General features: G+C 33.3%; 1 protein-coding gene across 1 annotated transcript in view; it reads left to right on the forward strand.

Moving 5' to 3' along the window:
- The first annotated feature begins 1,178 nt into the window (after nt 1-1,178).
- The window catches only part of LOC149420702 (matrix metalloproteinase-2-like), a 701,246-nt gene continuing 676,645 nt past the window's right edge, over nt 1,179-25,779 (forward strand). The window contains exon 1 of the mRNA XM_089636894.1: nt 1,179-1,382. The gene's annotated coding sequence lies outside the window, so the exon portion shown is untranslated. The remainder of the gene's footprint in view (nt 1,383-25,779) is intronic.

The raw sequence follows: 25,779 nt of genomic DNA on the forward strand, positions 1-25,779 counted from the left end.
ATATTAAACACAAACATTTGTTTTAGACCACTGTAGTTTAATGAAAGTGGCCTAAAAACAAAATTTATGTACAAATTTAAGTTAATGGTTTATACAAAAAATAAGAAAAAAATTGAATAATTAACAAAAGGGTAACATCTTTATTTTAAGATCGTATTCCAAATTAATCTTCCAATCTCGTCCATCGTTAGTAGTAAGAAAGATCATTTTTGATGTATCATATATTTGTACAGTGCTCTTGAGGGGATTTTGCACAAAAACGGCGCTATAAAAAATCATCCAAATATAATCTACTATGAAAAGTGTTTATTAGTAACTAACTAACTAACCATCTCGCTGTTTCTTCTCAGGGGTAGGCAGAGAGGATGGACCGCCAAACAACTCGGTCTTGGCACAAACTCCTTGCCTCATTCATATTCATACATCGTCTCATACGTACTCTTTTATTATTGTAACTCTTGACAAGGCCTGACTCAAGTATCTGATTCACTTGATCGTGCCATGTCTTCCTCGGGCGTCCCCGACTTCTGTTACTATTCGCATTCGCATCATATATTCTCCTACTCCTACACTCCTTTTTTCGCTCATTCGCTCTACATGCCCAAAGCATCTAAGCGTCTTTTTCTTAATCTTACTCTTTACGTTTACATCAGCCTTGCACTTTTTGCGGATCTCCACATTTCTCACACGATCATACATGGTTTTATCACACATATGCCTCAGGGATCTCATTTCAACAGCATTCTGTCTACTTTCGTGTTTATTAGTAAATACATAAAATTGTGCAATAATATATTGATTTCTAAGAGGCTTGTTTACCTTCTCGGATTTATCTAAGAATAAATTATAAAATGGTGTTATTATATATAGTAAGTTATTATTTTTTTAATAATAACTTTTTTTAAATAATAACTTACTTTAAACGGCACGCCCCTGATGTCACAGGGAATACACTTTATGCGAACACTTTACAACGGCATTGATAGTTGATTTAGATCATCTTGTATCAACATAGTTTTATTTTTTTATTTTTAGGGTAGGTACCCAAATGTATTAGCTAGCCTAAACATTATTCATGTGTTTAAAACCTACCCGCCTGTTTCGGGTCTGTTCGATTATTCCCGCCACAGCGGCTGTTCACTGATTCAATATTGTTCAGTAATGCCCGGTCCTACCACGCGGGAGCACGCGCTATCCCGATCAAACAAACGTCAGATGAACGTTTTCGGGAATTGTAAATAAACAACTTATTCGCCGGTTCGACTGTGTCAATTTTTTCACGAAAACGACGAAGCTGATTGATTGGTTTACAAGCGGCAACCGTTTTTATTGGATTAATACAGCAGTGAATGGCGGCGGAGGATTAAATATCGCGTGTTTCGGTGAGTTGTTGAATGTCATTTCACAATCGATATTTTTTTAGGTTAGCTCTATGTTTATTGTTTTGTTTTGAATGAATTGCATATCTATTTTATATTTATTTATCGCACTAAACTTATTCGTAGGTACTTCATGCTATTGTTTCGCGATGCTATGTTTAAAATATTTTAGTTCAGTTAGAACAGCTGTTTTCAAACCATATACGTTGAAAAAATAACACAGGCTGGGTTGACTTTCATTTTAATTGGATAATGTTTTTAGAAGTACTTTTCCAATAATCATTCAATTAAGTAATACAACATCATAATATATCCAATTAAAATGTTATAGCTATTAATGGCGTAGTTATTTATGTTTGTCTGAAATCATTCCAACACAAAGAAGAAGAACGATAAGTTAGAGTAGGTACCTAGAGATATGCAATTAATGTAAAAATTATTGCCAATTAATCCACAATTAATCCACAATGACTGGGATTAATGGTTAAAGTGCATATTGGGTTCGAAGGATTCGGGTTTTTGTTGGGTTTGTTTGTTAAATTAAAACAATTAATAATAAACACAAGCTTTCAGTTTGGGTAAAATAGCGATATTGTCTATAACATTTTGTAATTCCTACAAGAATGGGCTTTATTTGTATTGATCGATGTACAAGAGGTATAAGACTATGAAAATAAATTCAATAGGTAATATTAATAATTGATAAACATTTTATAATTAAATAAATTAAACGAAAATACTTGGTTTAAGTCACTGTATTGATATGTCGGTTTCGGTACCCCCGTACCATCATCAAGACTGTTATAAAAATAAAGAATTTTAACTGTCCTGATGGGTTCCATGATAACTCAACACAGCGACAATTCAACACACCTTAAAGTGATAAAAAGTAATTAGAAACGATGAAAAAAATTTAAACCTAACCTAACCTAACCTACCCAGTTAATATTTTTTTTGTTTCATCACTTTCCATGACTTTATATAACTTTTTAAAGATGCGATGAATTATCATTTTGATGATTTATCCGGTCACCGTCCTGATGATGGTACGGAGGTACCGAACCCGTAGACAGAGAAAATATATTAAAAAAGTATTTTCGTTTCATTTATTTAAAATGTCAAGTCAAAATACCTTTCCATTTAAAAAAAAAAAATTATTTAAAAATCGAGCTTTATTTTCACACTACATCTTGTAGGAAAGTTTGTAATGAAAAATTGAATGCATTGGAGTTTTGAGTGAAATGCAACTCCTTAAATTGGCATAACTAAGGACGGGTTGTTTCGGAGAATTTGAACAATTCATCAAATTTCAACGTTCATTTTCGGGTTCTGTGAAAGTCCTATTCAAGTTCTGTTATTATATCATTGTAGACTAGTTGCTTGACAAAACTGAAATAAAAACAGAACTTGAAAAAATCTTTCACAGAACTTGAAAATGAACGTTGAAATTTGATGAATTGTTCAAATTCTCCGAAACAGTTAGTGTTATTTCTAATTTCTGGCGGATAACAAAATTCATGGTTGAAATCATTTTTTTTTTTATAAGTTAAGAAGATTTTTGATAAAAAAATTAACCCTGAAACCACCCACTATGTAATAAAAATTAATTTTCGCATAAAACATAACATCTGGGGGAAATTTTTTTTTCATTAATTTTTCAATTGGCGAGAAACTTTTATTGCTGTTTGATTTGACATCTTTTCCATAATTCATTAAAAGGTCGATTAGGTATTTAATCTCGAACTTTAAGTAGTGTTAACTATAAAACAGGATATCGTCCCACCAAAAATTCAAACGGTCGGTGAGTTCATGGGTCGCAAAATGTTATACTGCCTTTTCTGTGAAGATTTTATGGATCACAGTGCGTTAATTTCAGCTTGCATCGTCATTTCAATCATGAGTTACGGAACATTGATATATTTAATTTGACGAGCACTGACGTCATGCAATTTGCAAATTTTGTAATTTCGCAGCTTTTAAGTTCCCGGCGTCATTTTCAACTTGTTCTAAATAACTTTTAATATCCAATTAACTGCAAACGGGTAAACTATCGATAATTCTGTTTTAATTAGGTTAACAATCCCTCTCTCTTTCACATAGGTATATGACGAAGGTAACAAAAAATATATTTCAACGGACCTCTCAGCGGCAGGACCTACCCTTAAAATGGTTCCATGATAACTCAACACAGTGACAATTCAACACACTTTTAAAAAGTGATATAAAGTCATTAGAAACGATGAATTTTTTTTTAACCTAACCTAACCTATTTAACCCAGTTAATAAAGTTTTTGTTTCATCACTTTCCATGACTTTATATAACTTTTTAAAGATGTGATGATTTATCCGGTCACCCCTTAAAATATAATATAAATGCATTATCCATGTTTATAAATAAGAATACCTGTGGCTTTGTATTTTTATACAAATCTACGTTTTATTCAAAAATTGATAAAATTCTAGACCTTAAACAATACACACCCCTTAAAGCAGAATTTTTCAAAATCTGATTTTTAAAAACTCTACGTAAAGCCTGGGCAACACCGGGCACTTCAGCTAATAAATGAATAGTAATAAACCGTAGGTGAATACACTATACGTCAAGGATTGGCGCCGGGCGCTTCTGCCCTACCTTGCAAGTCGAGCTAACTTTGTGACCTGGACGTAGTGAGGACCAGAAATGTAGAAATGTTCTGTGGGCGTGTCCGTGTGCCCAAAATAACCACAGCAATAATTTATCCTGACTTCGCAGAAATTGATCATACGTTTAAAATAATAGAAATTCTTTCAAAAACAGATTTTTATTTACTATACATTACACATACTTACACACGTATCTATAGATTATATTTTTACATTTTATTTTGATTACTACGGCTCCTACAATCCAGCTGTAATCTATCAATTGGTGCAGTCTTTAAGGTTTCCCGCAGCTCATAATAATATTGCATTCCTTTGTATAGTGAACTATTTCTTCGTCCTTTTTTGATAGCCTAATATAATTTTGCACGTTCTTCTGGAATGTCATTGTTGTATATATAATTTTCTTTGAAAAGTATTTTGGCAATAGGTTGTTTATTATTCTATGCATAAATATCATCGCGTTCAAGGTCAGCATCTGTTTCACTGTTAGCAAATTTAGTTCCATTATTTTGTAGAATTTGCATCTTACTTTGTTCTAATACGTTCTGTCTTGGGGTAAAGTGCGCTAACTTCAGGAGGTGATACTACATGATGGTAAAAGTCAAAAAGAAAAATAACTTTCTTTGAAATTCCAATGTTTATTTTCCGATACAAAAATATTTTACCATTGAAGAATATTTATTTTCCCATACAAATAATTAACTTTTTTTTACCAAAAAACTACCTTGCAACGTTGGAATTTAAAAAAAGTAAATTACCTTTTTTCCTTGCACTATCATGTAGAATCATCCCACGAAGTTAGCGCATTTTACCCCCGGACACCCTGTATGTTAACAGTCGATTTCACTGACCTGTCTGGGGCCTAGGAGTCGAAAGGTATCTTATGAAAATTGTCGCCGTCAGTTTAATTTGAAATCTGTGTGGACCACAATTCTAGTATGTATTCTGTTCGGTGGCGCAGACAGACAAACACACACTTCGGACACTCCAACAGCCGATAACTTCGGACACCGTCATGCATTGTCCATTATTATCACCCGTCAACACCGGTGGCACGGGCATAGTGAGATAGCGCGTGCCTCGCTTACTGATTACTAACTAACATTAGCTAATGAGGGTTCGGCTCCGATACTGCTAATCAATTATTACTACTGAACTTTAGGAAGATAGATGGCAAAATTATAATTGTCTATGTCCGATAGTCTCACCTTAAAATTAGCAAGTACGAACCCATAAATAATTGATAGATAACGGAATTCGCGCGAAAAACATGGAGTTAATTAATCAATACAGGTAATTAGTTAGCCATTGTTCATTTGTGGCAGTGGTGCTCAAATGGTGACATAAGCTAATGGAATTAATTCATATGAAATTTGGGGAGCGAAATATCAAGCAGTTACTTTTTACGTGTTCGATTTAGTTAATAGATTGATATCCATGATTATCATCACCGATTGACGATGATGAATATTGATCATGATTCATAATTCATCATTCATCCGGGACTAACTCCTAAATATATGCACCCTTTTCTCGCCTTCGTGCACTTGGAAACTGTAAAGTTTTTTGGGAGCGGTGTTTGATATTCAAATGTGGCGATGTGGGTAGTTTTAGTTCAGTTGTTTATTAATAATAACAATAATATTTGTATAGCGCCGTTTTTGTGCACCTTAAGGGCGCTGTACACATATTATATATAATATATAATACATTTCTACAACGATCTATGTCATTACTAACTATATATGAAGATAATATACAGTACCATACTTACCTGGTATGTCACTAAAGATTAAAACTTTTAACATTAACTAATTGTTTTTTAGCGAAATTTAGATGCAGGATTTAGGAAATAATTGGAAAATTAGATATAATTAGACTTTCTCTCATGAATGGTATATTTAATTTAAGGGTATGACATCTTAAAAAGGTAAGTTTTTAGTTTAACCTAAATTCTGTTGGACTTGTTATGGATCTTAGTTCCGGAGGGAGTTTATTCCCAGCCTTCGGCCCAAAAGCGCGATCACCAAACTTAGTATTTGGCTTGCGCTTAGGTTCCATCAGTCTGCCTACAGCTGATGATGTTGCTGATCTAAGAGTTGACTGCCTCAGACCAGTGTTTTCCGGGACGCATAGTTCAGAGATGTAGGGTGGGGCCATTTCATTGATGGATTTAAACACCATCCAGCCAGTGGCGGATTAACCCTAAGGCAAAGTAGGCACGTGCCTAGGGGCGCCAGTTACAAAGGGGCGCCGGCGGGCGCCCCTAGAATTAAAAAAAATATATATATAAACTTAATTTTGTAAGTAAGTATGCACCTGCTTACACAATATAAAAGATTATTTACTTCTGTAGAGATGCAGAGCTTCCAAAGCATACTCGCCTTCTTGATTATTCCTGCATGCCTCCATCGCATGATTTTTTAATAGAAGACCGCTCGCTCGTGGATTCGTTCGCGGGCGTTGCTAGATTGCAGGGCAAAGGGCGCAGCGGGGGCAGGGGCTAAGCGGCCGGCACCGGACTTCCGAACGGATGACGGGGTGACAGTCACACTCATCACTTTCAGCTTGGATGTCGCCGGTTACGCGCGCTTCTATTGATTACGTACTCGCAGCGGTATTTGTGTGAATTAATTAGTACATTGCGTTTTAGTTCATTACCCAAATAATGATTGAATTGAAGAAGAAACCTAGTGGTGCAGCTTATAAAAGGAAGGCTAAGGAAAAAGAAGAAAAAAATCAAAATATTATAAAGCATACGAAACATATTGAGACATTTTTTTCTAAATTAAAAAGTGATGATTCGGAATTTTCTAACGCAATTCACAGTGCGTCTTCTACCGAGTCTATTCAATGTGAAATTCCTACTAGTTCTAAACAACACGATTTGTCCATGCTGCCTTCTCCGTCAGCCGTAGAAGTTGTGAGGCAGTCGCAAAATAGACTGTTTATCGTGGGATGTGACCCAGTCAAGTGGGATATCAATAACGAAACACAAGAATACATTGCAATTAATGGATTTAATCAAAATCAAAATGCAGATTTTTCATTGAGTAAGAGAATATATGAAGATAAAATCTCACGTTTTTTAACAAAAACAATGTTTGAAAGAAAGTTGTTAAATAGAGAAAAACTTCCAAGGAAATGGCTTATTTATGTGTTTGTATAGGTATATGTTACTTCTTCATGCAAAAAAACTTCTGAACCGATTGTGATGAAACTTGGTATGTAAAAAAAAGATAGCTGGCAGTGTTGCCAACGAGGGCAATATATCGCCATTTAGGCTACTCAGAACGAGAATCGGCGCTGAAAAAATCTAAAAGGCGACTGGTCGGGCTACTTCAGAGTCAAGTTAAAAACATAATTTTCACGTAAAAACATCAATTTTAAACAATTCTCTAGCCACCCCCCCTCCCCATGTATTTTTTTTTTCGGGACAAATTTTATTTTCTTGAAATTCTCTAGCCACCCCCCCCCCCCCCTCCCACGAAATTTTTATTTTCACGTAAAACCCACCTAACTACAAATTCGGCTACTTTAGGTACTTGTTAAAATTTATAATATGTGGTCGCTAGAGGGGCGCCGATGAGGTGCTTGCCTAGGGCGCTCTCAACAGTTAATCCGCCTCTGCATCCAGCACAATTTGTACTGGATTCTTTCAGGAAACTTGAGCCAGAGAAGGTTACGAAGGTGTTCTGAAATGTACGAATATTTAGAAACCCCGGTTATGAGCCGTGCTGCTGCATTAAACGCTGATTGAAGTTTGTCAATTTGATATTTTGGAAGGCTGGCATAAATGCCGTTGCAGTAATCGAAACGTGAAACTACGTAAGAGTTGATTAGTAATAACCTTTTTTCATATTAAAAAAAAAAAGCTACGACACACTTGCATAGTAAGTACTATTTTTTTCCCTTTTGTTTAAACTTTTTTAAAAATTATCTGTTAATCTTATTCAGAGACATTGTGCACTTTCTCTATTTTTTTCTACGTAAGATATTTTTTCCTTCAATTTTTGTAAAAATATTTGAAAAATCAAATTAATTTCATATTATCATACTTTTTGACAAAGTTTCCCGTGTTTCGTTCACCAATAGTTCCCAGTAGCGTTTTTATGTTCGGTGCGGCAAACATCCTGCACCCAGGTCCGGTGATCCTGTGCTGGACGGATGGCCCCGGAGGAAGCATGCAAATCTATACAAAGCATATGTTTTTACAGGATGGGATTGGTTCGTGCTCGGAATTCATTACTCTGTTGGGCGAAGTGGTGGTTGCTGTTTATCAAAGTGTGATGGGGTCTGCAGTTTGGGATCGTTTTATATTTTGATTAGGTACATTATAACGACTGATAGATTATTGGCTTTGTTTGTGGCATTGGCAGGTCTAAAGAATCTCGTCAAATTAGTAAAGGGGTTTAAATTCTCAAATACGTTTATAAATTAATTCGTTTCTAACCCTTTCCAACCGCGTGTATTAAATACATATTTTGTATGTTTTTTTATTTAGTTACAAAATTACATTTTTATATCTAGTATAAACCTTTTTTACTTAATTCTATCACATTTAGGACACTTTACAATACATATAAAACTTATTCTTTATCGTATTTAGGCATAACCCACAAAAAGCAGCAAGGCTTTTAGCTTCTTTAACATCTGTTTGTAATTCACTATTAATCTCAAACCCTTTAAAATAAAGATTATTTTGGGTTCCCGAGTTTAAGTTTTAAGTTTTTTTTTCTCCCTATCCATAAAGAGAATAAAAATTGCCGATTTTCGTTTTTCAATTTTGCACAGAGAAAAATGAGTATTGCTAATTTATTAAAAATCTCTTCAAATTATTGGTAATATGGTTAAAACGGTATTTCAGGCATTTAAAACGAATAAATTTCAGGCAGGTTTCCTGAGATAAACTTTTAGTAAATTACAAATATACGAAGATGTCGGAACACACGATCAACACGTGTTCGGATATCGTGATGATACGTGTATATATGTATATATAATTCATCACGTTTCGAAGTTAATATTCAAGTTCTGTAAAAGTCCTATTGAATTTCTATTACTATTCCAGCACTTTGAATCAACCGACCCACGAAGAAATAGTAACAGAACTTAAATAGAACTTTGAAATCCGTCCTTTGATTTGCAAAATGTTAATTTTCTGGATTAATCGAGGTTTCGATTCTACGTTCGATTTAGTAACAAATATCTAATCCGTGCTTCAAACTCCCTATCAGCGATTCGTACAGATACCACCCCACTTTTGGCGGACAGCACCACGGTACTCCCACCTCGTCGGTAATAAAGATTTAGCGTTACCGACATAACGTCACGTTTCTCACGAACGGTTCGTTGTTCATGATCATTTCAGTATTTAATTGGCCTAGTCGGGTCACTGCTAAGTATATGCGTACAAAGGTGTCGTGAATGTGCCCAATAAGAACAAGAATGGTACTGATATTAATTATTAATGTGTAATGGAAGTAATATCAGTTAATACATTTGAAATTACTGGGCGTCGTTGGTGGTAGACCTCTAAACTCTATACTATTTTTTTTATATGTGAATTACGCACAAAAGTCGTAACTGCTACCAATTGTCCTTAACCAGTAGAGGGACTATAGCACCCCCAATCGGTGTGTACTGTATGTAAATTAAATAAACCTAACTGCTTTCTTGTATTGCATATATTTTTTACGATTTATTAACTTCAAATTACACATACCTATTAAACACATAAACTATACATTCTTACTAAATACACTTAAAATACATTCCCTAGAAAACAGAAGAAAAATAAATGACCTAACTTTTTATTTAAGATTATTAACTCCAAACTAGACTGTTGTGAACTCCTGCAATTCATAGATTTCAGAGTACCTACTCGAGCAACTAGGCAAAATATATTATTCTGCAACAATAACTTAATTACCAACTATCACTTACATGCACCTATTTCTCGCTTTCACACACTTGGAAACAAATTCACCTCAAATATCGACCTATTTGATATAAGTTTGCCTGTGTTCAAGAGATACCTGAATGACATTTTTATGTAGCATATTTAAAGAGCGATTGCGTATATTTGTTGTTTTCTTGTAGATATGTTGTGAAATTAAAAGAAATGTTATTTTACTGTATATAATATAAATAAATAATAATATATACACATTCTCACGCAGCATTACGTTCATTGGTCAAATGCATTGTACATATCGCACCTCCGGTGCTAAACTGTCACTTATGCAAGTTTTGTCAAAATTGATCTGAGTATGAGAAAAAATAACTAATGTACCTCTTTACTTGGTGTGTCATCGTCGCTTGTGTAGTGCGTATAATTTCCGCGTGAGGGCAGTTATGTCGTTATGGTTTTGGTGCAAATCTGACCTCCACTGGGAGAAACAACGTTTGATTGGTTAGTTGCGCGCGGCACCCCGCACGAGTAGCAGTCTCCTGGAGCTACAACGCCACTAAGGTAATTGTGACAGTTCATTTTTATGATTTTGGAGCAATAACAACACTTAAGTTTGTTGTGACATTTTTTTCTTGAAATAATAAAGATACTTGTGTACGTAGTGACATTGTTTCCCCAATCCTTATGTTTTATGGTATAAGGTTTTCGTTCGATTAACAATTGTGACAATGTTACATGACAGGTTCAAGTTAAATCAGGAAGAAAAAAATTTAAGTAGACTTGAAAAAGACAGGGATATGAAAAAGTGTCATGAACCTGACACCAACACAATTGTTTTCATCTATGACTTACAAGCAGTGTTACCCTGTCCTGTTGGCATATCAAGCTCTTTTTACTACAAATTGAGACTAAATTGTTATAATTTAACAATTTCTAATGCAAAAAAGAAAGAAACAACCTGTTATTTTTAGCACGAAGGCTTGGGCAATAGAGGAGCCATAGAAATAGGATCATGTGTGTATAAATACCTGGAGCAGATTGCACTTGAAAGTCATGGCTGCGATATAATTATTTACTCGGACAATTGCTGTGGCCAACAAAAGAACAGGTTTGTGTTTGCGATGTACTATTATGCAGTCAGTAAGTTTGACATTAATTCCATTCAACATAACTTTTTGATTCGAGGTCATACGCAAAACGAAGGCGACGTAGCGCATTCGGTTATTGAAAAAGCTGTAACAAGAGCAAAAAATGCTGGATCTATTTATGTACCCGACCAATACATGTCACTGATTCGTGGGGCGAAGAAGACTGGTAAACCATTTGTGGTAAAAGAAATGAATTACGATGATTTCTTTGATTTGAAGTCACTTGAGGAAAACATGAAGTTCAATATAGCAAAAAATTTAAACGGAGATGTAATCAAAACTGGTGATATTAAATGCATTAAATTCACAAAGAATTGTGAAAATTACCAATATCGAACAACTTACAAAACTGAAAACTGGGAGGAAGCAAAAGCTATAATTCAACCAAGAGGAAAAAATTTACGCGGAAGTAGAGGCAACGCCCAAAGAATACATGAAATTCCCTTCAAGCAAGCATATACTTCAAAAATACCAATTACAGAACGCAAAAAGCGTGATTTATTGCAATTAGTGGAGGCAAATATCATACCAAGATACAATGAAAGTTTTCTACAATGATCTCATTTCATTTTTTGTACTTCTAACATTCTATAGAGTCACATTTCCACTTGCAAGGAAAACAAATTTATTGAAACCGCAGTGTTAAAGACTCCCTGATTTTCCTGGGAATGTGACAATAAATTAAAGGTTTTTAATTTTTTAAGAGTACCCAATTAGTACAAAATTAATGCTAAAATTCCGTAATTATAGTATTTAAATAGGTACAATACGTGACCAATGACTGATTTAATATGAAACGTCGCTGAAAACCGTTCGTTAAATGGTAAGAAGACTAAGATTAAAAAGTCTAATTAATAGTAAAGTTCTATATGTAGAATTAAGAAAGTTTGTTATACTGCTTTGATTTTTTAATTAATAAAACTTTAGAAAAGTATGATATTGTGTTTTGATTGTTATGACATAACTGCATGGTAAATTGTTTTCTAGTGCCATAACGTCACTTCTGGGAGGGTTGTAAATTTAAAATGTTTATATTTTTTTATTACAAAGTTGTGAGACGTTTGCTTTTACTTTGATATGAAGTTTAAAGTTGTAGTTTAAATAATTACCAGTTCATTTTTTAGACAAGAAGAACTATACATCATAATAGGATGTCGAATTTCCAAACGCTTCTCCTGAAAAATTACATTTTTTGCATAAGTGACAGTTTAGCACCGGAGGTGCGATATATAGTTTTGTATTAGCCATCGACGAACCGGTGAATGTAATTCTTTAACCATAAGTTGATGATAGTTTGTATTGTCTATGGTTAGTAATAAGATAAAGCATTGTAGAATAATAATAATATTTTTATAATTTATATAGCGTCGTTTTTGTGAAAAATCACCTCAAGGGCGCAGTACATATATATTTTTCAAATAATAAATACAGATGGCTTACAACTAGGATTCATAATAACTAGTGACTTACATCTAAGAGTTATATCTAGTGACTTACGTTTAACTATAACTACTGTCTTAATAATAGTTGCTTTTCGTGGATTATGCCTAAATACTATAAATAATAAGTTTTAGATGTATTTCGGCCCTCGCTACTAAATGTTTCTAGCGCGAATTCGAATATCTAACTCGCTGCACCTGGCAGCTGGCCGGTGCGTTCCATTCAATACAAGACACGCACAGAGCAAAACAAATTATTATTAATTAAAGATATTGTGATTATGAAAATTATGTTAAAATATATTTTAGAATGTAATGCAATATTACAATAGCTTGATTCATGGAGGAGGTTCTCAGTAACAACATTTAATATAACTTTTTATTTGGATTTTTTTTTTGATAAATACAATTATAAAGAGTTACAAAAGGCTTCCCTTTGTTCCAGACTGGTTTCGCAGTGCGGCGGGGCACTTTTAATACTAAATTGTATAGTTTAATTTGAGGTCACGGGTTCAAAAGCCGGCGAGGACAAAACAAATTTAATTTAATTTATATAAGTATGTCATATTATAGAATTAAAATAAATTTTATATAGTTACATATAATGAATCTGTACCTCGTTCAAAAGTGGAAGATACGTTCAGTATCACCCTGGTGAGAGACCATAATTCAGGATTGAAAGTTGCTTGAGAACGGCGTGGATATGTTTAGTGACTAGATCTGAATAGCCTGGAACTTTCCAACCCCCCATCCTCCCTATCTCTAAAAATGTAGACCACATACATAAGGAATATAAATGAAATTTCTTTTGAGGACACTTCAATGAAAATGTTATTGATCTTCTTAAAAATTCTTACATGTTTTGGTTTTAGCTGAAACCAATTTTACTTTACTTCTTTTCGGTATTATGCACTTTGAATTACTCAGGATTTATAATAGGCATGCAGCGATTATGTCCAGGATCAATTAATTCGGGTAGCATGCAAAAAATTTAAAAGCGATTCAGCTGTTCAACCATATTAGTCTGCCGAAATTCGTCATCCCGTAAAATTTTTTCGATTTTTATCCGAGTTCAGTCCATACAACAAACATACAAATAGCTTTTTTTGTTACATGTAATTGGCCCTGAACCTGGTAAAACCAATCGTGAGATGTATTTACCAGAATTTCTCCATTTTTGCAAACATAATTTTTTTGGATTTTACTGCTTCTTATATGAGCATGCTGCGTGCTGCGAAAGGACATTTAATTTCAATCACGGTGTATTCAGAAGAAATTCCATATGGTGTCGCACCCATATACGGATACTCTTCATGTATGAAAAGACCACACTTTTCTATGGTAATGCTTTCTAGTTCTGCAAGCTCCTTCAGGACATTGTATTCATGTTTGACTTTGACTTTGGACAATACCCTCAACACTACATCACTTGTTCCTGTATTCTCTCTGAAACCAAACTGATTGCTAGAGAGTATATTATATGTTTCTAAGAATGATACCAATCTCGACATAGCTAATCTCTCTATTACTTTTGAAAGAGTATTGAGTAAGAATATAGGTCTGTAATTTAGACGATCTCCATATTTAAAAAGGGGAATTACTTACAATGAGAAGGGAACATCCCACTCTCGAAGCTAATACAGTGTTTTCCAATAAGAGGTGTTATTTTGAATAGCCCGCTATTTCGGTAGATGTTACTTTTGAAGCTGTCATTTTTTGACATTTGACAAGTAGAAACAACGCCATTAATAAAATGGAACGATACACGCTTCAACAACGCATTGAACTTATTAAAATTCACTTGAGTGAATCAAGTGCAAATCATTTTGAGTGATGAGGCCCATTTCCACCTCGGTGGCTTCGTCAACAAGCAAAATCGTCGCATCTGAGTCTCGAAAAACCCAAGAGTTATTGTTAAAAAGCCTCTTTACACTCAACGTGTGACTGTTTGGTGCGGTTTATGGTCCGGCGGAGTCATTGGACCTTACTTTTTTGAAAATGAGGCTGGAGCAACAGAATGGACAACAGTGAATGGACAACAGTGAATGGACTGCGCTACCGAAAAAAAATGAATGATGTTTTATGGCCGGAATCGGATGGTATTAATCTGGACAACGTTTACTTTCAACGAGACGGCGCTACGTGCCACACAAGCAACGAAACCATTGATATTTTACGATTAAATATCAAAATTTCACCTCTTATTGGAAAACTCCTGTATTTACAAGGTGAGATATGAGACAAGCTAATTCGGATACATGCATTTTATACACCATAACAATTAAAGAATCAATACCGCACGAGAAAGACATTTTTAAATCATTTATCACATTTGTGACTTCAGAAATGCTAGTTGGTTTAAAATAAAAATTGTCCCCTGCAACGTGAAGTTCAGATTTAAAATCATTCACCAGACACATCTCAATAGTTTTATTAGCACTGCACAAATTACTAGCGAAGCTTGGACCAATGTCACTGAAGAAGCAATTTATATGATTAGTAATTATATTTGGACTCTCTTCTATTGAAGTAATAATACTATTAATTTTCAATTTTTTAAGGTAGTTTGTTTCTTTAGTTGTTTAGTGACTAGATCTGAATAGCCAGGAACTTTCCAACCCTCCTTTTCCCTATTTCTAAAAATGTGGACTACATACATTAGGAATATAAATGAAATTTCTTCTGAAGACACTTCAATGAAATAAAATGTTATTGATTTCTTCGAAACAATTCCTTTTTACATGTTTTGGTTTTAGCTGAAACCAATTTTACTTTGTTTCTTTTCGCTATTATGCACTTTTCTAAATACTCAGGATTTCTAATAGGCATGCAGCGATTATGTCGAGGATCAATTAATTCGGGTAGCATGCAAAAATTGTAAAAGCGTTTCTTGACATTATCAAGCTCGAAGTCATATTGGGTACGTAATTAGTGTCGCCAGTATCCCGTTTGCAAAAGTATGCCCGTTCCTTGCATAGTGAGTGGTCTCCAAATACATGTTTTGGACCATTCAATATATTCAAATAAAACTGTTTTATTTTTCCTAATTCATAGTCTTCCGGTACGTTATTGCACAACGTACAGCCGTTCTCAGGCGTAAAATACGGCTTGACACAATCTTCCTCAATGCTAACGGATACTTCTAACAGTGATTTAAGTTTTTTGCAATAATTTCGAAGTAAGTGATTTCGGCATTCGATCTTTTCGACTGAAACATTTTTATACGATGTGCTTCTTTTATTTTATTGTAAGTGCTGGAATATTTTATATACTTTTATATTTTAAAAACATCAAATTGTTTATTACTATATTTATTAGAAACCCGAAAAAAAGTTAACAATAAATTAATTCTTAATAATATAAAATTGTTTATTACCTATAAACCCGAAAAAATGTTAACAATATATTAATTCTTAATAATATTAAATTGTTTATTACCTAGAAACCCAAAAAAATGTTAACAATAAATTGATTCTTAATAATACTATTTGACACTACACAGCTTCGACGGAAACGCACAGATGAAACATAAAAAAAGGCGACACACTATTATAGTCCCTACGCGCAACGCATAGAGTGGAATATTGTTGAAACGTCTCATGGAAGTGTAATAATTACGCGGAATTTCGAACTTTGAAAAAATATTGACACGACGGACCGTAGAAAGCGTGCATTCACGGCCACCTCATAGAGCCGAATGAGTAGGAGAATTCTTAGATGTTCATTATATAGTATTTAACGAAAATAAATTGTTAGTAAAAACATATATCTCGACAGAAAAATGTATTTACGATAGCCAAGCGTGGCTACATTATCGATATTTTGACGATTAATAACTTAGATTGTCGTTTGAATCTGACAATTCATGATTCTTCATACAACGATTGAGATCGCTAGTAAGGAAGGCCCTTAATGTAATAGAAATAAGTTGTTGAAAGGTTTATACTAGATATAAAATGTAATTAAACTAAATAAAAAGATACAAAAAAAATAACAATCATATTTACATGGTATGATTTGAGATTTTATTGGTCAAAAGTATTGTAGTGATTTGTTTTTGGGTTATTTAGCCGTGTTGAGCTACCTCCTTCTTTAGCCAACGTTTCGGATAACATTGCAGTATCCATCATCAGGACAGATGCAGGGCACATAATACACTAAACCAAATCACTATAATTCATATATAGAGACTTACAACTAACATATATTTGTACATCGCTACATCGCATATGCAAATCATCGAAATATTATTACTATTCACACTAGCCCAGTAAATTTGTTGTTATAAACATCTCTTGTTATTTAAATATTAGCCATACTGACAAACTGACAACCGACAGCCATGTCGGGTCACACATGCTTGTCATAAATCTTGTATTTTCAAGTGCGCTCCGTTCATAATCTGTGTTTGTTAAGGACACATTCAGAGCCTCTTATCAAAATAAGACGAACGGTCGCGGGAGCTTTCGGTCTGGGGCATAAACTTTTAACTGGTGGTCTTCTGTGTGGTCTTTGGTCTGCTTCGAGTTTGGCTTATTTGTTTTAATTCGTCATGAACTTTAGTGGCTTTCAAAATAATAACAAGCAGTCTTGTTATTAATTCTATGCCATTTACTTTGAAAATATCTTCAATACCACCTCTTTGAATGCCACGTAAATGGCACGCTCTTTCGTCTTTATTTTAAATTATTTATTTTTGATTATTTGTTATCATTTATCATTCATTTTTCCGTGAAAGTTGAATGTATGATCATTATTTTTATGTGTTATTTCATTTGCTTATGTAACGTAAATATTTTTGTAACTGGTGTGGATTTCGTTATTATCGGATTTCATCGTTTTCACGACTCGTTCTTGAGTTCAACAGCTCGACTCTGGAACGATTCCTCTACTCATAAAGACCCTCCACACAGCATCCCCAAAGCTAATATAGGTCCTTAGGGAAATTATTTTAAGGCCTCCTGTATGGAGTTAGTGTAAATAATTTTTTTTCGACAATCTTTTCGATATTTTTTACTGTAGAAAAACAATATGGCAACATGATTTTTTGACCCCTAAATAGACATTTCACAGCTCCATAGCTCATTATGAAAATTCAAACTAAAGCTAAACTAATACATTTTCTTACAAGCTTTATATTTCGCTTCCACCTAGCGAACCTTGTTATTACCTAAATTTACTTATTTTTTAAATTAATTTAGTTTTATTTTTATAAATTAACGCACTTCAATTCACGTGTTTCTAGTATACCGAAAATCCACATCGGTACATGGGTTGTATAAATATTGTTTAATTTTGCAAACTTAACAATTAACATAATCATTCCTAATTAAGGCGAATCTTTATGCCAAATCACTATTTTGATTAATCTTTATAACGAATTGGTCTACATTATAAATACCAAAAAATATGTTTTACATAAATAAAAGGTTTTCCTATCGTTTCGCTTGAGTAGAATACAAATAAAAAAATAGATTACTCCGTAAAAAATATAAATGTAAACTATTAAAAAATATTTTTATTTTTTAGTATGAACGCAAAAAGGGAACAATTTTTTTTTAAAACAGTATTATAGCTAAGATTATCTGTGACGAATTGGTGTACATTATGAATACCAAATATGCTTTAGATAAATTGAAGGTTTTCCTATCGTTCTGCTGAGTAGAATACAAATAAAATAATAAACTACTCAATAAAAAATATAAATGTAAACTACTAAATTTTTTTTTTTCAATACAAATGTATGAACGCGTAAAGGAAACAACTTATTAAAAATATAGTATAATAGCTAAGATTATCTGTGACAGTTTCACTTGATTAACTTTTTTGCTTTCTTATAAAATTATTTACAAAATAAATAAAAACCAGTTTTGTGCTTGAAATCGAACGTTTCTAGACTCCGTTTGTTAAGCAATTTTAATGCCTATTACCTACAATATAACGTATACCAAGAATATACACATTTTTTTCTTGTAGCTTCCTCTTAATGCGCTAAACATTCTTCAGTCGTTTTTGATTCTTTGTAAACTTTTTAAAAGGCTGGGTTACTTTCCATTTTCTATTTCGCAGTTCACGTAGTTAAGTACTTAGATAATTGAACAATTAAAAACACGTTTAATGATATGAAGCACGCCTTCAATTTCTCAGTATTATTCGTCTAGACTTGGCTGCCAAATAAATTATTAATTCAACGGAACTTCTCTAAAAGGGCCTTGAAAGTGTAGTCATAGTTTTTGGATAATTTTAATGCTTTGCGCATTTTTTTATAGTAAAGAAGTTAATACTTATGGTGTACTGTTATTTTCCTCTCTGATCAGCAATATACTTGGATGATCGGGAGATTTCAATAAAACTTCGGTTCGTTCTGAGATAACGGGTCTGTTTATTATCGTGTCGTATTTACAAAGAACATCTAACTGGACTCGCGTCCGTTGGATATGATGCTCTATTTTATTCTGAAGCGGGAGAATCGATTACTGAAGATCAGAGTTGCCAATGCCTATGTTCTAAAATACCTACAATAGACGTTTAAGTTTCATACAAGTTAACCTCCAAAATGACCCAAATTCTATTAAAATTATTATTTATTTTGTATTATCTAGTAATTATCGGGTTTTCTCTTTGGTTCAGGCTTTAAAAATAGAAATTTTGTTTCGAAGAAAATTAAAAGTATATTCTCACAATTATTGTAAATATTATTTTATTGGTTGGATATCAAGAAATGCACAAAATCCCCGCATTTTCCCCATAAATACCCAATTCTTGAAAAAATTCCCAGCAATTTGGGTAATTCATAACGAATTGGCAACCCTGCTGAAAATGCTACTTTTCGTGAAGATAATTTGTAACCATTTGGTATTAGACCCAAAAGACCGAGAGTTGTCTCTATCATGGTACTACTGACACCTATGGAGACACCTTAAAACTATATATGCTACATCTTTTGAGAGACATTGAAACTACATATTTATTTAGAAACATTACAACACTGTAGGAAAACTACTTGTAATTATTACTAGTTGAATCGCTTCCTTTGTATAATGATGACGTCTAAAGGACGGGTTGTTTCACCGAATTTAAACAATTCATCAAATTTTAAAGTTCAGTGCAGATTCTATTCATGTTCTATTACTATATAATTACTAGCCAGTTGTCTCACAAAACTGATATAATTACAGAACTTGAATATCATCTTTGAAATTCTTCTATTTATTTTATTCATCATATCATCTTTGAAATTCTTTTATTTATTTTATTCATTAATTTCATTCATTCAACATATATATCCAGCTAACAATAAAACACCCTAATATAATGGAACTTCCTTCTTCTTCTGGCGTTAGTAAGATTAGACTGTTAATATTAATTTTAGTTGTAAGTTGCTAAATATGTAAATACTCGTATATATGTCGTTAAGATAGTAGTTATAGGCCTTAGTCGTAAGTCACTAGATATAAGTCTTAGAGATAAGTCAGTAGTTCTAGTATTAACTATTTAAGAAATATATTTGTACAGCGCCCTTGAGGTGATTTCTCACGAAAACGGCGCTATATAAATTAGCCAAATATTATTATTATTATTATTATTGATGAATCATTTAAATTCTCTGAAACAACCCGCCCTACGTTTTTCTTGAATTGAAATTAATAATTTTAACCCACAAATTACTAGTTAGCAAATGGTGATTTTAAACTTTCAGAAAACGTTTTTTATTTTTTATTTAAAGTATGGTTTAGTCATTTGATAAGAATTGCTTGCTTTGTATAAAGATGCTCAGTGTATGTATGAAATAAATATCTGTAAAGGAATATATATTATTTCGCTTCTTAAATTTAAACCTCGTGTAAGTGATTTCACAGTCAAGTTTATTTGTATTACACATAAAAGATGTCTGAAAATGACAGAAAATGTTAATGTAATATCGCGTGGGTGGTTTTCATGTTTACTTGTACCAAGAAAAATGTTTATTGAATAAGAAAACGTTTTTATAACAGCAAAAAACTGCATTCCTTCTTAAGATATGTTCTTTATTATGAAATTCGCGCAAATATACTCTTGTTTACAAAACGTTTTATCGAAGTAAAAAGTCACTATAAGCTACATAACTACATACACACATTCGGTAAGGAATGCACGCGAATCAATAATAAATTATACGTGCCAATTGTATCAATAAAAAATAGGTTTTTAGCAGAAGTTGTTTGCATAATGAATACAAATTAGTAATATGATAATATTATTAGAGTTGAGAATTATAATTTGAAATTTTTTTATGTTAAAACGCCTTATCTCATGTGACCAAAAAACCCGTTATAGCTTGACGTACTTATCTCTATAAGCGTCAAAATAGGGACCATTAGATGAGTCCCTCGGGCTAATTTCTTCACTTTGGGAACAGCTCACATAGATCTCATAGAAATTATTGTATCTCACTGTCATGGTGAGAAATATGATCTAAACGATGCACGAAAGAGAAAAAACTACGCTTTATATTCGAATCTAAAAGTTAACCACAGAAAAATTAAAATATGCACTTATAAGAAACCAAAATTTTCGACCGAAATTTGAGAAAAAAATATGAAAATTAGTGAATTTTTTATTATGTAATTTTTTATGAAACGATACAAAAGTGTGGTGACAACCATGTTTATATTATATTTGTCTAATAACATATGTGTGTATTATTCTTTTTTCGTTATCAGTAACTGTAGTTGGAAAAAACGTAAGGTGATCTATATTTGAAACTTTTGTTTGTGTTTGCATTCAAATTTTTAATATTTAAAAAATTATATTGTTTTTTTTTTAATAAAATTTATAATACACATTCTGAAATATTTTTTTTTTTTTGAAAACCGGAAATTTTCTAACCATCTGACAGAATATGCCAGAGGCCTGAGGGGATGACATAGTCCCGACTGGCTCCAGGCAGTTGGGGCGCTTGTGTGGTGTTCATACATAACAAAATCGTCCTTAGATTCTTTGATGCCCTCCATAGTTGAGATGTTACTATCCTCGGCTACAAATCCGGAGGTCACGGGTTCTAATCCCGGCGTGCATAAGTAAATTTGTGTTATACAATATATTCATTTAAAATTATATGCAGTATATTTGCAACATGTTGATCACCATTCAGAATTTAAACTTTGCCTGAAATAGTTTTAGCCGTATTTAACTCTAGCCCCCACCAAGCCTTACAAAATTCTCCAATTGGGGATGCCGTAGTCTCACTGGCTCCAGATACAGACGGTTGTGAGCTGTTGGGATTATTGTACGGTAGGTACTCACAAAAAAAACTAAACTCATTCCTAATTTTAGCAAGTTCAATTAGTCTAACCAACTAAGGTCTATATAATCCACTGGAAATGGATTTAAATGAACACAATTCCGTTTTTTTATTCATTGGCCCCTGTTTGTATATATTTCCATTCGCCCCTGGTACTTAATAATTCCAACCATCACAAAATATGACAATGTCATTACATTTCCATCAAATATGGTTAACCAATTTTATCATATTCATATTGACCCGCTGACCCCGGAGAACATGTGCGCCAGGAGATATAATATAGTATCGCATTATGTGTGTAAGGAGAGTTCGAGTAGAGAAGGGAGCAGGGACACAACGGAGGCGTACGTATTGTGTATTGTGTCTATATTTGTACAGGAACACTATAAATATACACAGCATTCAACTAATGCACAAAGCGCTCTTACATGATGTGGGTGCTCTGTGAATTGGTGGCTAACAGTGTGCACTGTTAGCATGTGTTTTGCAGTGGCGCTGCTTCCAGTGTTTTCATAAGGAACTCCAGTGACAAATATTATGGCTTGAAAATATATGTATTCATATAGAGATCAACAATCACAGATTCTGAATACCACCTAGGATTCATGCTGCAAAGTCTCCATCTTCTATCTTCGTGTTACATGTTCCTCTACTTCATTTTACTTAACTTAACTTCACTTTATTTTTGTAATATTTATATTTGTGGTAATACCTGCATCAACTGTAAAGCGCCCTTGAGGTGATATCTCACAAAAGCGGCGCTATACAAATTCTCCAATAAATAAATAATATACGTTTTATTATTTTTAAATCGTAATTAAAAACAAATTAAACCCCATCTCATTAAAGCACCCCGTTTGGTTGGTGCCACTGAATCATCACAACCAGTCAACGTGAGTAATATATTTATGGTCTACAACATCCATATCAGGTTGCCAATTTGTGGAGAATTCCCCGAATAGCGAGGAATTTTTAAGATTTTCCAGAATTGGGTTTTTTTATTCAGATGTATAAATAGTTATAATGATAATCAAAATGACAGTTCAACACACGTACAAAAAGTGATATAGTCATGCAACAAAAGTGATGAAACAAAAACTACTATTTACCTATGTAACGTATTTAACCTATTTTTTGTTTAATTTATTTTTCATAACTTTATATCATTTTTTAAATGTGTGCTTAATTGTCATTTTGTTGAAATATCATGGAATCGTTTTTCGAAATCCTCGTATTAACCTTTCTCTTGTTCCTTAAAAAATTGACTTGATTGTAAAGGCAATCACGGAATTTCATCAATATCTAAATAAAAGTGTAGATTTGTATCAAATTCAATTCAATCAAAATCAAATCCACGCCACCCGCCGCAGACATTATTGTTTATATGCATAGATAGATAGATAGATATAATATACCTAAGTAGATAATAAAATATAATTTATGGTTAAACCAAGGTTCGAAAGAGATATTACATTTCGTTCTTATATCACCGATTAACACTTATCATGATACTTATATCTTGATATTTATCTACTGGTTTTACTCGATATTCTAGCGTTTCTCAATGTTTAACTTTACTGTGATTCCCTTGCCACCGTAAAGTTTATCTTTTATGCTTTATAGTTAAATTGTAGGTAGGAATTTTGTTCGCTAATTCTGTTTATTAAAATGTAAAAATTATAATAATATTGCCCACTGAGCTGACACTAAGGCACATAATTCGCTACGCCACTGACTAGAGTAAACATTAATCATGCATGGCATATTTCAAAATGCAGATTCCCTTTGGGGGTTATGATCCGAGGAAACGTTTTGGAGGAGGAACCTTTTGAAACATTAGTTAGATCATTTCATCTCCTACACAATTTAGGCAAACAAAACATCGGAATATGTTTGTTATTTTTTAATACGTGCTAATTAACGTTTTTGTGCTGACAGTTCTTTCTAATTACATCTACAGTAAGTGCAGCATATTGATACGATGAAATGAGGAAGGAAGAAATTGAAGAGACAGCAAAGTATACTCTCAGTATCGATCTGGTGTAATACCAGTTTCGAAATCGAATCGTTTTGCTTGAAGCATTAACCATGATGATAACCATTTATTTCAAAAATTTAAATATTGAAGACAATATTAGTGATTTCTAAACGAAAATCTGAAACAGAAAAATCAGAAAAGGAAACGGTCACATCTGGGACACGAACCCAGGACCCTTGTCTTTCCGGGACAGTGCTCTACCAACTGAGCTAATGGGACCCTATTCCCCTCGGTCACTTTTAACTGTATCATACTTCGAATAAGAACCACTAACATTGTCTTCATTTTTTCACCGCACATTTTTATTGGCAACTATCTTTTATGATCGCAAGATTCAACCCGAACTAAATGCAATCCAGACAGCGTCTTTTTAGATAAACCTATGTTATTTTTTATTTTTAATGTGCGACATCTGTTGACTTTTCTGCAAGTCTAGAATGAATATTTATTTTTCGGAATAACTTTATTGAGTAAAACCTCAAATTGTAATATTTAAATATTGAAGACAATATTAGTGATTTCTAAACGAAAATCTGAAACAGAAAAATCAGAAAAGAAAACGGTCACATCTGGAACTTTAAAATTATTAATAGTATTATTGATTCGCCTACTTTAATACAACTCTTCCTCAATCACCATCATGGTTATAATTCACCATTATCCAGAATGCTTAGACTTGTCCACTCAAGTCAAGACCTTGATTTTTTTCGGTAAAGGACGGGTTGATTCAGAAAATTTAAACAATTCATCAAATTTCAAAGTTAATTTTCAAGTTCAGTGAAGGTCCTATTGAAGTTCTGGTATTATATCGACATGGGCCAGTTGTTTCACAGAGCTACAAACATAAAAACACGTGAAATTTGATGAATTGTTCAAATTCTCTGAAACAACCCGTCCTAAATGATTTTTATCTGTCACTAAACAAGTAAAGAAATAATATGTATCTTGTCTAGTTTTTATATAAATCTTCTCTCTATTTTGAGATACCATTTTTTAATTTAATTAATTAATGAATTTACATTTTTTATAAAATTTCGTGTTATTGTTCTGTAAAAAAAGTCCGTTAATAAATAAATAATAATTAGTCCATAAACTGTCGTTTATAGAGGATATTTGACCTGGTGGACCATCAGGGGGGACTCCATCCAAGCAGCCATGTGTGATGATGATGAAACAACACAAGTTTCCCATATGGCGGCGGACAAGCTCTCCGAAAGAGTGTGCTCGTCCTCCCAAGAATCCTTCCGTAGCGCTGCAGTATCTCGGTAGGCGGAATAGATGGTGATCTCCCACAGTGTTGAGCATCTCAATGGAGGACCAGGAAGATCCGTGATCTTAATCTTCATCACGGAGCTCGGATCTACATCTCGACACCAATACACTGTACGTAATAAACACAGTAATAACTAACGGTAACCACAGAATACAATCTCAGTAGTAATTATGTACGAGTATGTTCATAGATTTCATCAGCATGATTCACGTCTGTTAATGCAAATATCATCACGCAAGGTCGGCAATTTATACAAATAAATTAAAGGGAACCGACGAATTAACGATAAAAACCCTTTCAGTCCGACACCAGTGAATTAAACGACCGTTGACCCTCTGTCCGGACTGAGGCCCATTTCATCCTTTTTTATCCTTTTTTTAGTTGCGTTGGTTTTTATGGCATAATTAATTTGCCTCAAATACGGCACTGTTCGGTGTTCTGCTGTGAATGGGTGTTGCTATACTCGAAAATGTTTGATTTTCGAAAACACTAAGGACGGGTTGTTTCGGAGAATTTGAACGATTCATCAAATTTCAACGTTCATATTCAAGTTCTGTGAAAGATTTTTTCAAGTTCTGTTTTTATTTCAGTTTTTTCAAGCAACTAGCCTACAATGATATAATAACAGAACTTGAATAGGACTTTCACAGAACCCGAAA

Source organism: Hesperophylax consimilis, chromosome 10, assembly GCF_061612785.1.
Source record: "Hesperophylax consimilis isolate HC1 chromosome 10, BYU_Hcon_1.0, whole genome shotgun sequence".
NCBI lineage: Eukaryota > Metazoa > Arthropoda > Insecta > Trichoptera > Limnephilidae > Hesperophylax > Hesperophylax consimilis.